The sequence below is a fragment of the Ambystoma mexicanum genome, chromosome 1q, assembly GCF_040938575.1.
Source record: "Ambystoma mexicanum isolate Mex_15411 chromosome 1q, UKY_AmexF1_1, whole genome shotgun sequence".
Taxonomy (NCBI): Eukaryota; Metazoa; Chordata; class Amphibia; order Caudata; family Ambystomatidae; genus Ambystoma; species Ambystoma mexicanum.
The window spans coordinates 1,111,706,804-1,111,721,846 of NC_090922.1; the positions used below are offsets into that span (position 1 = coordinate 1,111,706,804).

The window sequence follows — 15,043 nt, forward strand, 5'->3', positions numbered from 1 at the left end:
TGGCGCTCCCTTGGGAGTGGAAGAGCGTCTTCGAGGCATGTAGGCCTGTAGAATCACAGGGCTCATTTCACTGCTTATAAATGTGGGTGCTGTACCGACTTCAGCTTTTCTACGGGGTGCCTCTACATCCAGACTACTTGGAATGTCCTGGCTTCCTATGTTGCCCCACGTCCCATTAAGGAGACATAAATGCTTAGCAGTAATTGGGATTTGGGTGGCGGGCCGGCGCGGAGATGGTCAACGTTTACTTTTCCTTGCCTAAAAAAAAAATCATGTTCGCGTTTTAAAAATTGGCGAACAAGTCAACCATGTAGGAACATTCTTTTTTGTGCCAAATGCGTTCATCTCCTGGAGTAGAAGACCAGCTACTCTGAAGAACCTGCATTCCTTTAGCCTTGCCTCAGTTGCCCCCAGTGGATTTCCCTCGCCAGATCCCTGTAATGTTTTGGCAGCAGAAGCTTGCGATGCGATTCAACTTCTGGTGCGTGTCACTGGCTCCAGCTGCGCGGGGCGGGCGAGAGGGCCGCGCGGCTAATTAAAACCTCCTGTGTGTCTTCGCGCACGCATGTTCAGCATCGCCGTTTTGTGAATTGTTGTGCGCTCTCCCGAGTGGAAAGCATTGGCCCATCTCCGGAGAGTGCGATGGCGGGGCTGCGATTCCTTTCTCATGACGCATGCGATCACGGGCCGCCTCCTGGTTCCTATTTAGCGGTCGCTATCCATCCATCCATCCATCCAGACGGGATGTTTGTTACCCATGCCGTAGGATTGCCTTCTCTCTGGACTGGGCCTCGGGACTGCATCCAGGAAACTCCTCGCCGTGGCACAGGATAGGTTCAAACTTTCGGGCTGCGTATACACAGGCCGGCCCTGTTCTAGCAACCTTAGTACTCGTATCTCCCTCCATGTCATTGCAAGCTTGCTTTTTTAAAGCCAACACACTTTTGTCCCTTGAGTCCGCCCTAGTTGCCCAGAAGCTCGTGACACCTTTATCCCATACTGGTCTTGTAACCAGCCACACTTTGCATGCTTTGGCTTGTAGGCCCTTTCTTCTAATTGAACTATCGAAACGTGTCACGGTTAATGCATGCGATGAAGGACGCGAGTCCGTTTGGCAGCTCTTGCACGCGGGTGCACAGCTCTAGCCTTCAGCGGACACAGCTTGTCATGTTTAAAGGGCTACTTAAGTGCCCTCCCACCCCCGCTCCCCCTTCAGCTCCACACCCCAAGGTGACTGGGTGTGCGGCTCCAGGTACTGGTTCGTGTGTCTTTGGGTTCGCCTGTGGGTAGGGGAAGGAAGAGCGTCCTGCTTCTGAGTGGGCACTTGTAAGAGCCTTGGTGTTTTAAGTCTCGTGCATGTCTCTCTGCTGTTCAAGAGTAATGAATGTCCACTTCCATGGGAGGAAAGGCTGCCTTTTTGGCAGGCAGCATGGGGGTGTGCGCCATCTGAGGGCTGCATATTGACTGAGCTGAGGACTCTGCTTGAGTGGTTGGGTTTTCCTGGCTTGTGAAGCAGGCCAGTCTTTATTTAGTGAGGTGTCTGTCGGCTCTACAGTCTGACTTTAGAGCTGCTGAGAGAGCTGCTGAACCCTTGGCATTTGGTCAGCATTACTGACCAGGGCTGTTGGCTTTATATGGCCTTGACTGTCACTAGGTCTCCACTATCCCCCTGTGTGCATTGGCCGCAGCCAATCATTTGCTTTGTGGCCTGTGGATCATTAATTACTCTGGCTGCCACCATTGCTTGCTGGCCATCAGTGCTGTCATGTAAAAGCTGGCGGACTTGAGCTCTGCAAAAGTGCTCACTTTATAGATGTCCTTGTTCTGCAAATCCCAGTCTGTCCACGAGCAGTAGGCTTGCACTTATAGTGTGGTATTGCTGATCACACTCTTTATGCAAAGACTCCTCGTCTGATGGATTTATCCAACTGGGATGACCTGGATGGGCACCAAATGTACCCTTTTCCCGAAGCTTGGATTAGCCTTTTCTTTAGGTACAGTGAGGTGAACGTGGCGTTGGGTGCATCCACAGAGCAGGTTTTTTTTTTTTTGCCTTTGCCCCTTCTCAAGAGTGTAGCTCTTATTTTTCTGCAGATTTGTATTCAACCATGCTTTTTGGAAAACCAAACCGTTCTCAAAGAAGCAACCTCGTGAAATGAAGTGCTCTCCGAATGGAAGCTGAAATGCGAAAGCTCAGCACTGGTGCTCCAGGGATAGCGCACCTTGTTCCAGCTCTCGCGAGATCTCGAGCTTTTCTAAAACTACCATTGTACTATTCCTTTTGTCGTTGGGTTAAGACCACCTGGCCCCCTTCGCTCGTTGGGGTTCTTGGTGACTGCATGCACGCACGTGTTTTAACATGTGGCTAGCCTGGCGCTGCCTTTGTGGTCTTGCTGTTTCCCAGCCAGCGCCACCATCTCTCCTAGAGCTTGCTTCACGCGCCACCGTGATGCTCTGCTGGTCCTCCGTCCAACGCAGGCCTGCAACGGCCGGGCTTTAGCCCTCCTCCTCCCCCACCAACCCCCGAAATTTGAGCTGAGCGCCGGGGCTTTTTGTTACTCGGAGGTTCGTGCAGCAACATTTATTTGCACAAACACAGCAACACTTTAAAGCTGCTAGTTTCAGGAAAAGCTTTCATCACTGCACTGCCTTACAAAAATGAAATGCGCACCCCCCCCTCCCCACGGATGCAAGCGGCAGGGCAGTTTCTAGTCCATTTGGTGACCAGGGCGAAACACAAAATTGCACCCCCACCACTTCCCAGTGCTCGGCATGCGCGCCACTCCCAAACTGTACCCTGCGGTTAAGTAACTTCTACCCAACGTCAATAAATCACTGCTATCCATATGGAACGGGTTTTATTACATTGTGATTCAAGAACTTTTTATTAAAATAGCTTTTTATTTTTCTAACTATTAGTGTCTATTTTAATTTCTTGTATGAGTGACTTATAAAAGCACATCATTGGCTTTTTGGATCCTTGGCTTCTCTGTTCCATCGTCCAACTGGTCCTTGATTCGTCACTCTCCTCCGGTCCTTGGCTCCCTTGCATACCTGCCAGGTATTTCCATGTGCTTCATGACACTGAGCCATAAGGCATCTCCTGTTAAATGGGGTTTGGCTCCCTCACGAGTTGCTCTTCTGGTCCATCACTCCTCTGGTCCTTGGTTCATATAGCCCATCACCCCTCTGGTCATTAGTTCCCTCACGGGTTGCTCTTCTGGTCCATCCCTCCTCTGGTCCTTGGTTCATATAGCCCATCACCCCTCTGGTCATTAGTTCCCTCATGAGTTGCTCTTCTGGTCCATCACTCCTCTGGTCCTTGGTTCATGTGGCCCATCACCCCTCTGGTCATTAGTTCCCTCACGGGTTGCTCTTCTGGTCCATCCCTCCTCTGGTCCTTGGTTCATATAGCCCATCACCCCTCTGGTCATTAGTTCCCTCACAAGTTTCTCTTCTGGTCCATCACTCCTCTGGTCCTTGGTTCATGTGGCCCATAGCCCTTCTGGTCATTAGTTCCCTCATGAGTTGCTCTTCTGGTCCATCACTCCTCTGGTCCTTGGTTCATGTGGCCCATCACCCCTCTGGTCATTAGTTCCCTCACGGGTTGCTCTTCTGGTCCATCCCTCCTCTGGTCCTTGGTTCATATAGCCCATCACCCCTCTGGTCATTAGTTCCCTCACAAGTTTCTCTTCTGGTCCATCACTCCTCTGGTCCTTGGTTCATGTGGCCCATAGCCCTTCTGGTCATTGGCTCCCTCATGAGTTGCTCTTCTAGTTAATCACTCCTCACATTTTGATGTAATCATAAAATACCTGGGTGGTTACCGAGGATAATTTTTGGCGAAATAAGAGAAGAATAGAGTGTTTACAAAGCACCCCCAAGTGAACAAGCCAAGTGCCAGATGCTATGGCAGTACTGGCGAAAGGACTGTCGTCTGGTCCACGCTATAGTTGTCCTGTCAATGTACTGATGGAAACTCTTTCAGCCCTCTTTAATCAAGCCTTAACATCAAACCTTGCACTCAAAGTGCATGCCAGTGTTTTTTCAGAGCAGTCTTCTGAGAGTTAATGACTTAATTTGAGCTGGAAGTAGTAAAGATGTGTTGACCAGGTCTGCTTTCATCCAATTGATGTAGAAGCACTGTGAGTGTCCATCAGCGAGGTCCTGTTAAAAACATTGGCAAAGCCAACAATTTTTGGCTTGTGTATACGTTTTAGGCATTGGGTGTTCAACCTTTCTTTGCACACTTTACTAGGGGACTAACAATTGGGCAGGCTTCTTGTAGCACAAAGTGAACTTCAATTTAGGTGCAGCCTGATGCCATGTGTGTGGGGGCAACATCAGTCATCCCAGGTCGCTCATTGGCTTTCAACACTGTTACCTATAGGGCATTAATAAAGGTTCTAATCATCAACCTGGAAAACCAGGGGCTACTTTTTAAAATGGGTTCCATCTCCATAAAATGGATGCTCAATTCGCGCAGATGCGTCCTCACAAGCTCAGACCGCATTACTGTGGAGTAGATCATGGTGTGTCCCAGGGGTCAATAACACCCATGCTATTCAACATGCATATTTTAAGCAAAATCATTGGAAGGCTGAATTGTAGTGGATAAGTTCACCTTCTTTTACTTATTCAAAATCTAACTTTTTTTTTCTTTGCCATGCTCACGTGCGGATTACCTACATGAGCATGGCAAAGAAAAAAAAAATAGTTACGTTTTGAATAAGTAAAAGAAGGTGAATTATCCACTAAAATTCAGTCTCATTTATTTAAATTTTTTCCGTTTACTTTTAGATTCTGCATGAAACGTATGCCCCCTTGCCTTAGGGAACAAAATATAAGCCACGGGGAAGTTAACATGATTGAAAAAAAAAGGAGTTAACTTCACCCTTGGGTTGTTGTTTCTTCATTCACCCGCTGTGGCGCCGAGTCTGATAGTGGCCCCTGCCCTGCTGCTAATGGAATTTAGCAGCAGGGGTCCTGGCGCCGCAGCAGGGATTGAATGGAAGAAGGCTGACGGGCCGGGGGATGTCAATTGGGGGTCGTTTGTGCGCGATTGCTCGAGTAGCTGATGTGCTCCCATTCGGTGCCTGCCCTGGCACCTAACGGGAGCACATCAGAGACGGCGCCAGCCCCTGCTGCCTCTACTCGAGCAATTGCGCACAGCCCAGGGCAAGTCAAGCTCTCACCAGTGTGGGCTATTGCGCCCTCGGGGTGATTGCGCCCCGGGCAGTCGCCCGCCTCGCCCGGGCCAAGAAACGGGCCTGGCAAGCGGACATAAAACAACCTTGTGTTCTTTCACATCCGAGGGGAGGGGGCTGATGTGACCACTTGCTTTTTTTTTTAGGCGGAGAGGCGTATGCATGCATTTGTGCAAGTAGTGTGTATGTAATGTATGATGTATGGGGCGGCTGTGTGCACATGTAAATAAGCGAGTGTAGTGGTCCATGGGATGTGTTCGCTTATGTGTAATGCTGGCCCGAGGAGCCGATTCTGGCGGGTAGAGGGTGGGGGGGGGGGTGTGGTGGTTGGTAGGAGAGGGACCGGTGGGGAAACGGCATAGGAGATATGGCCTCCCCGCCAGGCAACCCTTGCGGTAGAACAGAGGGGGCGGAGCATCTACATTTGCCCTGCCTCGTTTCTAAAATGGCTCCTCCCATAACCAGTCAACCCCCGCCCCCACACCCGAAATATAGGTTTTGTTGCATTCCTAGTCCATCGTGCTCATTTAGTGTAGGCGCTATGAAGTGCCGATCTCCAAAACATGTGGGACACACTTTGAGAAATGCACTATTTTGACATTGTTGGTATACTGCATGGTGAGCACTCGCTTCGGAGTGTCGACAATGCGTCCTAATTGCTAACTCTTCAATTGTCGTTTCTGATGCACTTCAAAACATGCTGGGAACGTGTGCCTTCAAATAGTTTAGGAGGAATGCGATATCTGTAGGGTAGGGTATGTGAAGTGCACCTTTGTTACATGCATCTTGTGGCTCAAGAAACCTGTGACGTTCGCCAGCCCCAATGCCCGTGGTGACGGGTAGCCTTCTAGATGTGGAGTCCGTTACTTGGATCTGACGCTGGTGAACGAACTATGCTCCTAAGTAACCATGCATATCGCGAGCAGTCCATTATAATGGACAGTGTCTTACTGATGGGTTCTGATATTATGCACACATTGTTATTCATGTGCCCTCACGACTCTAACCCTCTGGTCACGTCAGCGAAGGCAGCCTCTCTGCTGTACTTTGGGGGGGCAGTTCTGCAGATTGAGCTTTGTTTTCCTTGCCTGAAACTGATGTCTGACTCGTGTGGGGCCAGTACAGTGGCGTGAGGCGCTGTGTATAGTCGCACCACCTTTGCCGTCTCATTTCTCCACATGCATTCCACTCCAGCAATCGTGGGAGGACATTGGTCCATAACCCTCGTGCACATTGCTGGAAATCTAAGCAGCCACAGGTGCAGTAGGGAGTGATCCTTCGACCCAATACAATCAATCAATACAGTGATTCATGTCCTCTAAACCACTCTTTATAGTGCACACGTAAGGAGTCCATTAGGGATGTGCTATTATCTTTTTTTTAATGAACACCATTGACTAGATTTGATGTAAAAGTGTAGGTAGTGTGGAGGTACCGGCTGAGGCTGTAGAATGTCTCCTACGCTTACTACATGTGTTCCTTACTTCACGGCCAATGTTCATAGGGGCACTGAAGTCGCATGCTACCGTTCTACTGCTGCCCACAATTCCAAGTGCAGTCCCTCCTAGAGGTCCAATGCTGCTCTACTTGGATTATGTGCAACTGTGACAATTATCATTAATAATGATTTCTGTTATCTTCAGAGTAGAGTGCTTTATGTACATCAGTCCTAACTACTCCCCAACACCCATTCAATATTGTTACTTGGTGACTCTTTTTAATTTTTTAAATACATTCACAATTGTTTTCCGGGAAACGTTGCATTCTGAGACTTGTCTTGGATTTGTAAAGCCCACCCCTGAGTACTATTTGTTATTGGAGGAGCCTTTTCAGATGTTCCCTTCTGTTCATGTTTAAAGTGCAGAGGGGCTGCCAGGGATGATCCATACAGTCCTTGGTTGCCGATGTGCCGAGTCTCCTCATCCTTTCCCCACTGCCAGCCAGGCTGATCAGCATCTTCAATAATCACACGTTGTGCCTGCTTTTTGAATCCTAAATTCCCATTGCTCCCCCACTCCTCAGCCCCTCATCCCCACATTGTAGGAACTGCCCAGTTGAGCACAACCAGTAAGCCACTTGCAGCAGAGCAATCGAGACCACCTTCCATTCCAAGTATTCATGTGAAATGTAGCCATCTTTTGGACTCCCTCGCAGCACATATCCATGGCCTGGACATCAAGCGAGCCTCCATGAAAGATGTGGCTATTCCCATCCACAGGCCAATTCTTGGTTCACTCCGTCCCTGGTCTCCCATCTTCCAGTGACAGGCTATCTTGGGTGAACAATGTGCTTTGCAGTAAATCTTATTCTATTGAGGCAGTGGGGAGCTGCACCAACCCTCACTGTGCACCTCCGCCCCCCAAACCCCCCCTCGCCTCATAACAAATGTGTTGGGACATGTTTGCGCATGTTCCATATATTTAAGCAGCCCACCTGTCCCTCTGCAGAAAAGAACTACAATACAACGTATTAATGTGCTTCTCAATGTGACCCTATGGCTTTGGTAGAGAGTTTGATAGCCTTTGCATATCGATGCTCCTTGAGCATTTACATTCAAGAAGGCAAAAAGTGGAGCACTCTGCTTCCCTAGCTGCTCCCCTTTTGGCCCTTCTGTGTAATGGACCCCTCATTCCCCTTTTTCTTTTTCGTTTTGGCACTAGTTGGCTCTTAATAGCAGCCCATGAGCAGAAACTTTTGTGTTGCAGAGATTTTTAATTAAAGGTTTTTATTGTGATTCAGTTCAAATAACTTTTCATATATTAAACATCAAACCTAAACCAATTATACAATTTCAATATATAAAATCCATAAATTACAATTCATCAGCCTCTACTAATGGAGATAAAATCCATCGCTCACACATACGGGTTTGGGTTGTTTGACTGTGGTAGAATTTTGTGGTGGAAATTATGACAATTTTGCTGCAAATACGTTTTTACCGCAGCCAGACAAACCAAACCCATGTCCCCCCCCAAAATCTCCCAGTACACCCCCCACTTACCTTTTTCTCAGTCCGCCACCTCTCCTGTACCCTGCGGTGGCAGTTCTGTCCCTCTAACGTGGGTCGAACCCAACGCCACATGGTCCTTTTTTTACATTTTATTTTTTTGGACCCTGCCTACAATATTGAAGAAGCGGAGGCCACCTCTGCGCCCCTGAAAGTCAAAAATACCAAACATGGGGAGCAGTGTATACACCCGCTTTCCGTGCTCTATTTTGAAAAATCAATCAAATGGTACTGGACCGAAATCAGTCAAATGTACCATTCGATCAATTTTTTACATTTTTGTTTTTTCCCCGGCAAGTTGGCTAATTCCACATATACTAGAATGCATCAGCCCATCTCTAGAAAACCATGAATTCATCGCCTCTAGAGAACCTTGATTCTTTGCCATTTTTTTAAAGAGGCATATTTAGCTTATAGTCGTTGGCCATCAAACGTCTCCTCCAGAAGGTCTTACTTTTTATCTCGTCCACCCAGTGGACCTGATCTCCCAGGTATAACGTATACAAATGGCCCAACTTACTACATTTAGAATTTGATGTGCCTACTCTAGATTACATATGACACAACATATCCTGCACCCCCTTTCTTCAATCTTTCTTCCCATTCTCGGCCCCCAGACCTCGAATACCATTAACTGATTCAGCCAGAGTAACCTGATGAATCTTTTCTGGGTGGTGAGGGGCAGGGTTTTTATCAGATCTTTTTGGATGGTCAAATACGACGTTTGAACTTCTGTGAATTCCTTATACATTTTCAATCCGGCTAGATGTACATGATTTTGCCCCCAATTTTACTTTACCCTTACATTCTTTAATTGGTAAGATCTTTTTGCGATCCCAATCTGGTGTCCAACCAACTTGTGCAAATATTTCCTCACAGGATTTTCTGAATCTGATTAGATATGAGAGAGGGGGTGTGAGGAGCGACATATCGCTTGTGAGTGTTTGACCATTTACCCACATATTGATGGTCCTAGTCTATGCAGATCCCTATGTTCCTTCCCACCGACTTCATTCCTTTCTCTGCCAAAACCACATCCTTGTAGGATCTGAGCTAGTTCTAACAAGCCGTCTTTGCTTGAAGGGAGCAATGGTGTCAATAGCTTTAGCAATGATGAGGTTGTAGGTGGTTGCAAGGGTGTCTGGATTATTAGTAAATGGGTGTTTGAGTTCTGGTACGTGGAGATGAGGGAGTAGCCTTTCCTTAGTGAGTTGCTTGGCGCTCCTGGTGAGGGCGGGCTGCAGAGTCCCTTGGCTGGTGGTTGGGATTTTCGCATAATTAAGACTCGTGTATCGCTGCATGGTCTGACCAAGGGATGGTGGTGACGACAGGACTAGAAAGTGGACAGTTGTGTTAGGCGATCCAGTCCAGTGTGCGACCTTTATTGTGGGTTGGTTCTGACACTGCTTGTTTGAAGCAGAGTGTAGCTAGGGCGTTGTTGAGGGAAGAGGCATTCCCGTCTGAGGGGTCATTGAGGCCGAGATTAATGTCCCTAAGGAGGATGGACATGGTGGATTTCTTAAGGTTGTCGCCGAGTATGTGCAGGAGTGCTTCTTGGAAGTCTGTAGTTGGTCCTGGTGGGCAATAGGTGAGATGAGCGGTGATGGTGCAACTGGGAGATGAGTTAATTTTGATGAGCATGTAATCCCAGTTCAAACCTAAGTCTCCTTGGATTCTTCTGATGGGGATGGATTGCTTAGCTAAAAGTGCAACCCCCCCCTCCTTTTTGGGATTTCCGGTCTTGTCTGAAAATTGTGTAAGCTTCGGTAGGGCAAGGGACAGTGCTGGGCCAGAGGCTTCTTTGAGCCATGTCTCACTAACAAATAGTAGGTCGAGGTGGGAGTCGCAGAGGTGGTCATGGATGTCTAAGGCATGTACAGGAAGTGAGCGCGCATTGATGAGGGCACATGTGAGTATAGTTGATGTGCCAAGGTTCTCTGATTCTGGGGTTGGTGCAGCGGACGTGTTGATCGTGCTGGGAAGCAAGGGCAGGGAGCCCTTGGGTGGGCTGGCATGCCCCGCATCTATGGCATTGGTGGCGGCGCACCCAGCTTGATTCACAATTACAAGGGAGGCGCTCATAGCAAGATTCACATTTGTAGTGGTGGTGCACCCAGCATGATTCTAGGACCTGTCCGTGTAAAGTCTCAACAGTCCGAGAATTGTCTTAATTGCGGTTGTACATGTGACCCTGTTGTAATAAAGTTAAGTTTGCCATCAGCAACCTAATGTTAAAGCAATATGCAAGCCCTTGCACACTGCCATCCTGTTTAAAAACGAGCATTAGCAAAGCCACATCTTACTGATTGTTTTGGTATTTGACATTTACCAGGCATTGGTATCATATGCCCGAGTACCCTCGCCATTTTCAAACGGTTTCCATCAAATGGCAAGTGCAGTGCCTGGCAAATGCATATACCATGCGTTCAAAAAAGCCCAAACTCTTGACTTTGTTAGTACTTGTATTTTTAGTTTGGGGTAGTAGGTGGCATAGCCACCTATAAACTGAAACTATTGCATTAGAGTACAGATGGGAGAACTGCTATATGAAGAGGGACTCAAAGCTTGAAGGTGTTTGCTTAAGTCCCACCCATTGATTGCCCCTGGCCATGCTAATCCCTATGGCCATTCCCACCCATTTCCTGCCCAAAACACGTTAAGCTCGCTTTAATCAAGCCTTCCCATCAAACTTTGCACTCTAAGTGCCTGCCAGTGTTTTTTCAAAGCACTCTTCTGAGAGCTAATTGGGGCTGTAAACCTGCTACTGGTGTAATGAAAATGTCTTAACCAGATCTGCCATCAGCCACTCCCATCTATAGGCAATATGCATGTCCTTTACTGAAGTCCTGTTAAAAACCAGCATTGGCAAAGCCAACAGTTTTGACTTGTCTATAGGTTTTAGGCATTTGCTAGGCACTAAATATATATATGTAGAGGTACTCGCACCATTTTGCAAATGCTATCACCAATGTCCAGTTAATACCACTACGGTAGTGCCTGGCCAAGTGCCTTTCCCATGACTACACAAAAGCCCTGGCACTGCTGATGCTTTTTTTTATTTGGTGCATTGCTAATCTTGTTTCACAGTACAAGCAGTGATTTTAATTGTAGTCACTTGTTGGTCCTAGCTGTTTTTTATTTCATAGTACCAGTCATTCCTGTAGGCTAGCAATGCTTGGGTTGTGAAGCTCGTCCAAGCGTGTACACAGCATGAATTGGATTGTATTTATTTATATAACGTGCCAAGCTCTTAGGCATCTGGCCACATTTCTTAAGATTATATGAATTACACAGTTACATAGACATTATTTACATATTTGAAGTTGCATGATGCATTTTACATATGTGAAAATTAGTATTTACCTAACGAGACATATATACACAAGTGTTTAGTAGTAGTTGCAGCACGTTGACAGTAAGCAAAGCAGGGATAACAAGTGGGCAGTTAGGCTTCATTCATAATGAGCCATTGTTTGACACTCTTTTGGAATTTGTGGTAGGAGGGTTCCATTCTGATGCTACTGGGTGGGGCATTCAAGTTTTGGCTGCAAGTACTGGGAAGCTTCTGCCACCTGCCTTTTGGAGCTTAAACCTAGGTGTAAGGGCGTTGGATTGGGACGATCTGATCAGTCGGTCCGTTGTGTAGAGTTTGAATTTATTGCACAAGTACATGGGTGCTTGATTATTCAAACATTTGAATGTAAGAGACAGGGTTTTAAATTTGATTCTTTGGTTTATTGAGAGCCATCGAACACTCAGCCGAAGCTCTGAGATGTGGAGTGTTCTCGGAAAGTTAGTGCTGCTCTTAGCGCATTGTTTTGATATGTTTGCAGTTTTTATTAAGTTGTGTTGGTTAGTACCCAAGTATAAGGCATTGCAGGAGTTTAATTCGGTTAGTACTAAAGCCCTGACTATGGTAAGGCAATTGTCAGCAGTCAGAAAGGGTCTGCAAGCATGGATGAGCTTGCAAGTGTAAGCAGGAGTGGAGGCAGTAGCGTTGATTGCATAGTACGTTGGGTGTGGATTTCGGTGTTGACGCTGCAAGACAGTAGCTATTGTCACTTGCTGGGTATGGCTTATCGCTCATGGGTAGTGGGGTTTACAACCAGTGCCACACCATGAACAGCAGGAAGGTGCAGTTGGGCGTTTAGACAGTTGAGGGAGAAGAGATACTTGGTGGGGTGGGGAGGGGGGGGCGGAGGGCAGGGGGGTTATGTTGGCTCACCGAAATACAGATTTTTGTTTCATGGCAAAGAGCACATCACATGTTGGCAGAGACTACTAATGTTAATGGCGGTACTGTATGAATCCTACAATACTAATTTCGTGTTTCTCCCCTTCTGACAAAATGCTTCGATCATTGGCGATGGACCATACGTTTGGATTGTTGGGAGCATGTGAAGTCAATCTATGACTGCTTAGTGCTGCAGGAGGAATTCCTGTGTTCCCTTGTACTTGAGCGGTTAGGGATATTTGAAAGAATACAACTTTTCTTGAAACCTGCCTAATTTTGATAATGAAGATTTAAATCCTATAAAAGCTGGGAAATGGCAATTGCAATACAAAATCAATGGAATGAACTGGAATAAGTCTGATAATAGCTGGTCAGATAGCACAGAGAGTAGAGCGCTCGCTTTGACATCTGTGCAGAGCCTGCCAACGCAGGTTTGAATCCCGGCAGGGCCAAACTCAGCCTTTCCTTCCGAGGTCGAAAAATGAGCCCCACACACCGTGCTCAGATGCCTGAGGGTTCGTGCCACTATATAAATGTTATGTTATGTTATTTTGCATTTATATAGCGCCTTATATACCATTGGTATGGTCTGAAGGCGCTGGTAGGTTGAACGCCCAAAATGCTAAATTATTATTGATATGGGACACGAAAACCAGTGACTATTAGTAAGTACTTACTGGCACAATTCTGTTTTTGATTGGTCCGTTGACTACAGGTTATGCCTGGCCTGCATACTGGCTGGCCATTGAGTCCTGCAGAATGTTTGTGTGAGGTTCAGCAGGCATGCGCAGACTGATTTGTGCCGACAGCCTCATGTTTCAGCCTTGGCCTAGCACTGTTTTGTTTGCTGACTGTTTTGTGTGTGCCTGAAGACTTGTTTGGTAGGTAGTTGTACTTTTATTGGCACCATTTGCTTGGGTGGTGTCAAACTGGGTCCTGTGCGCGCTCTTTGAAAGAGTGGCACTGTGTACTGCGCAAATGCCGCCTTGTGGTAAAGTGGCAGACTGCGAAAGGTGCTGCACAGCCAGATGCAACTGCCTACAACTGAGGCACGCTCGGAATCGGCCACTACTACTCTGCACAAAGGTTGCAGCAAGCACCTTGCTGGCTTCGCAGCACTTTGCTGCTGGCTGTAGGCTTTGCAAAGGCACGAGGCTGCTACGCCACGATCTGCCACGCTTGTATTATGAGGTGACTATAATGCCACGTCTGTTCTTAGTTGGCATGAGTGAGCGGATACATGTGCTTCTGGGCATCATTGGCACCCACACAGCTCACCCAACAATTTAGGGTGATGAAGTCGAATGTATAGCCACTGTGTACGCCTTCAAGTTAAGTGAAGGAGTTGGGAATGGTTGAGCTCTCCCATGTGCCTGTAACATTTTGGGGTGCGTTTCTTTGGTCCTATAAAATGAGAGGGAGAGCTGATAGGTGGAATTAATCTCTCGTTTCATCTGCAATAGTTAAGGGGACTTTCTTGGGTGAAGAAATGATCTTAACAAGGATTCGAACGCTTCTAGAGTTGTGGGCAAGCTTTCAAGAATTGTAAAGTTGCAATATAGGGTTAAAGAGGTATAAATAAGAGGGGTAAAAACCCCAGTTTCTGGATGGATATAAAGAGGATCTGGAAGCCTGAATCAAACCGCAGTAAAGCAGTTTTTTTAATTTAATGACTATTGCGCAAAAATATGACGAAATGGGTAAGATGGCAATGCCTTTTAATGAGTTATGAAAATGGGGAAGTCCTATTTTTTTTGTTTTGTTTTAAAGTTTGAATTTAGCTGACGGAATGGATGAGCAAATGAATAAAAGAATACATGGAGTATTAGTATCGTAGAGCTTTGACTTCATCATTTAACAATGAGTTAATCTGCCTAATTAAAACATCTGAAAACCCAAGTACCCTATGAAAGGGGATGCCCTGGAAGTCACCCTGATGGCAGGATGATCGTTTGAGCACCCCCATTTTCCCCACAGATGTTAATTTACCTAAGGTCTCGGAGACCACTTCACCCACCTTTTTGGCCTAGTATACCTGGCTTACTAGACGCTCCTCACTTTGCTTGCTATTGCCCCAGCACGGGGGTGTAACCTGAAGCTCGCCAGCTATTTTGGACTACACCTGCCATCCGCCCTTGGCAGCATTGCCCATGGTGAGGTATCATGGGATGTGCAGTTTAGGTATACTAGACCAAAGGTGGGTAATGTAGCCTCTGAAACCTAAACTAAAATATGTGGTAGCATTTGCCAAAAGGACGCCGCGCACAAGCGCCTTCCAGCAGCACTGTGTAAATGTAATGGCAAATCCCCCTAATTGGAATCGTTGTACCTTGGCCCTGGTAAGAGAATGACTTGAAGCAGGAACCAGACTGGACCCAGGTATGTGTGAAAGGAATGCTTCTTTATTCTTCTTAGTAACAGTGTAAGTAGGAATACAGAAGTGCAGGGGTACCTGCGTCCTTGTCATCCTCCTCTCTCCATCCAAGTCCTCAACGGTCTTCCCTGGAACCCAGCACGCACCCAGGGTTCACATACATGATCCCATTCTGTTAGCTCGTGCACTCGGCATGGTCAGACTCAATCTGTTGAAGTTGG

At 47.0% G+C, this 15,043-nt stretch overlaps 1 protein-coding gene across 3 annotated transcripts in view; it reads left to right on the forward strand.

The window, feature by feature from the left end:
- The window catches only part of FNBP1L (formin binding protein 1 like), a 1,167,050-nt gene that overhangs the window by 206,743 nt on the left and 945,264 nt on the right, over positions 1-15,043 (forward strand). The gene's annotated exons all lie outside the window — the stretch shown is intronic.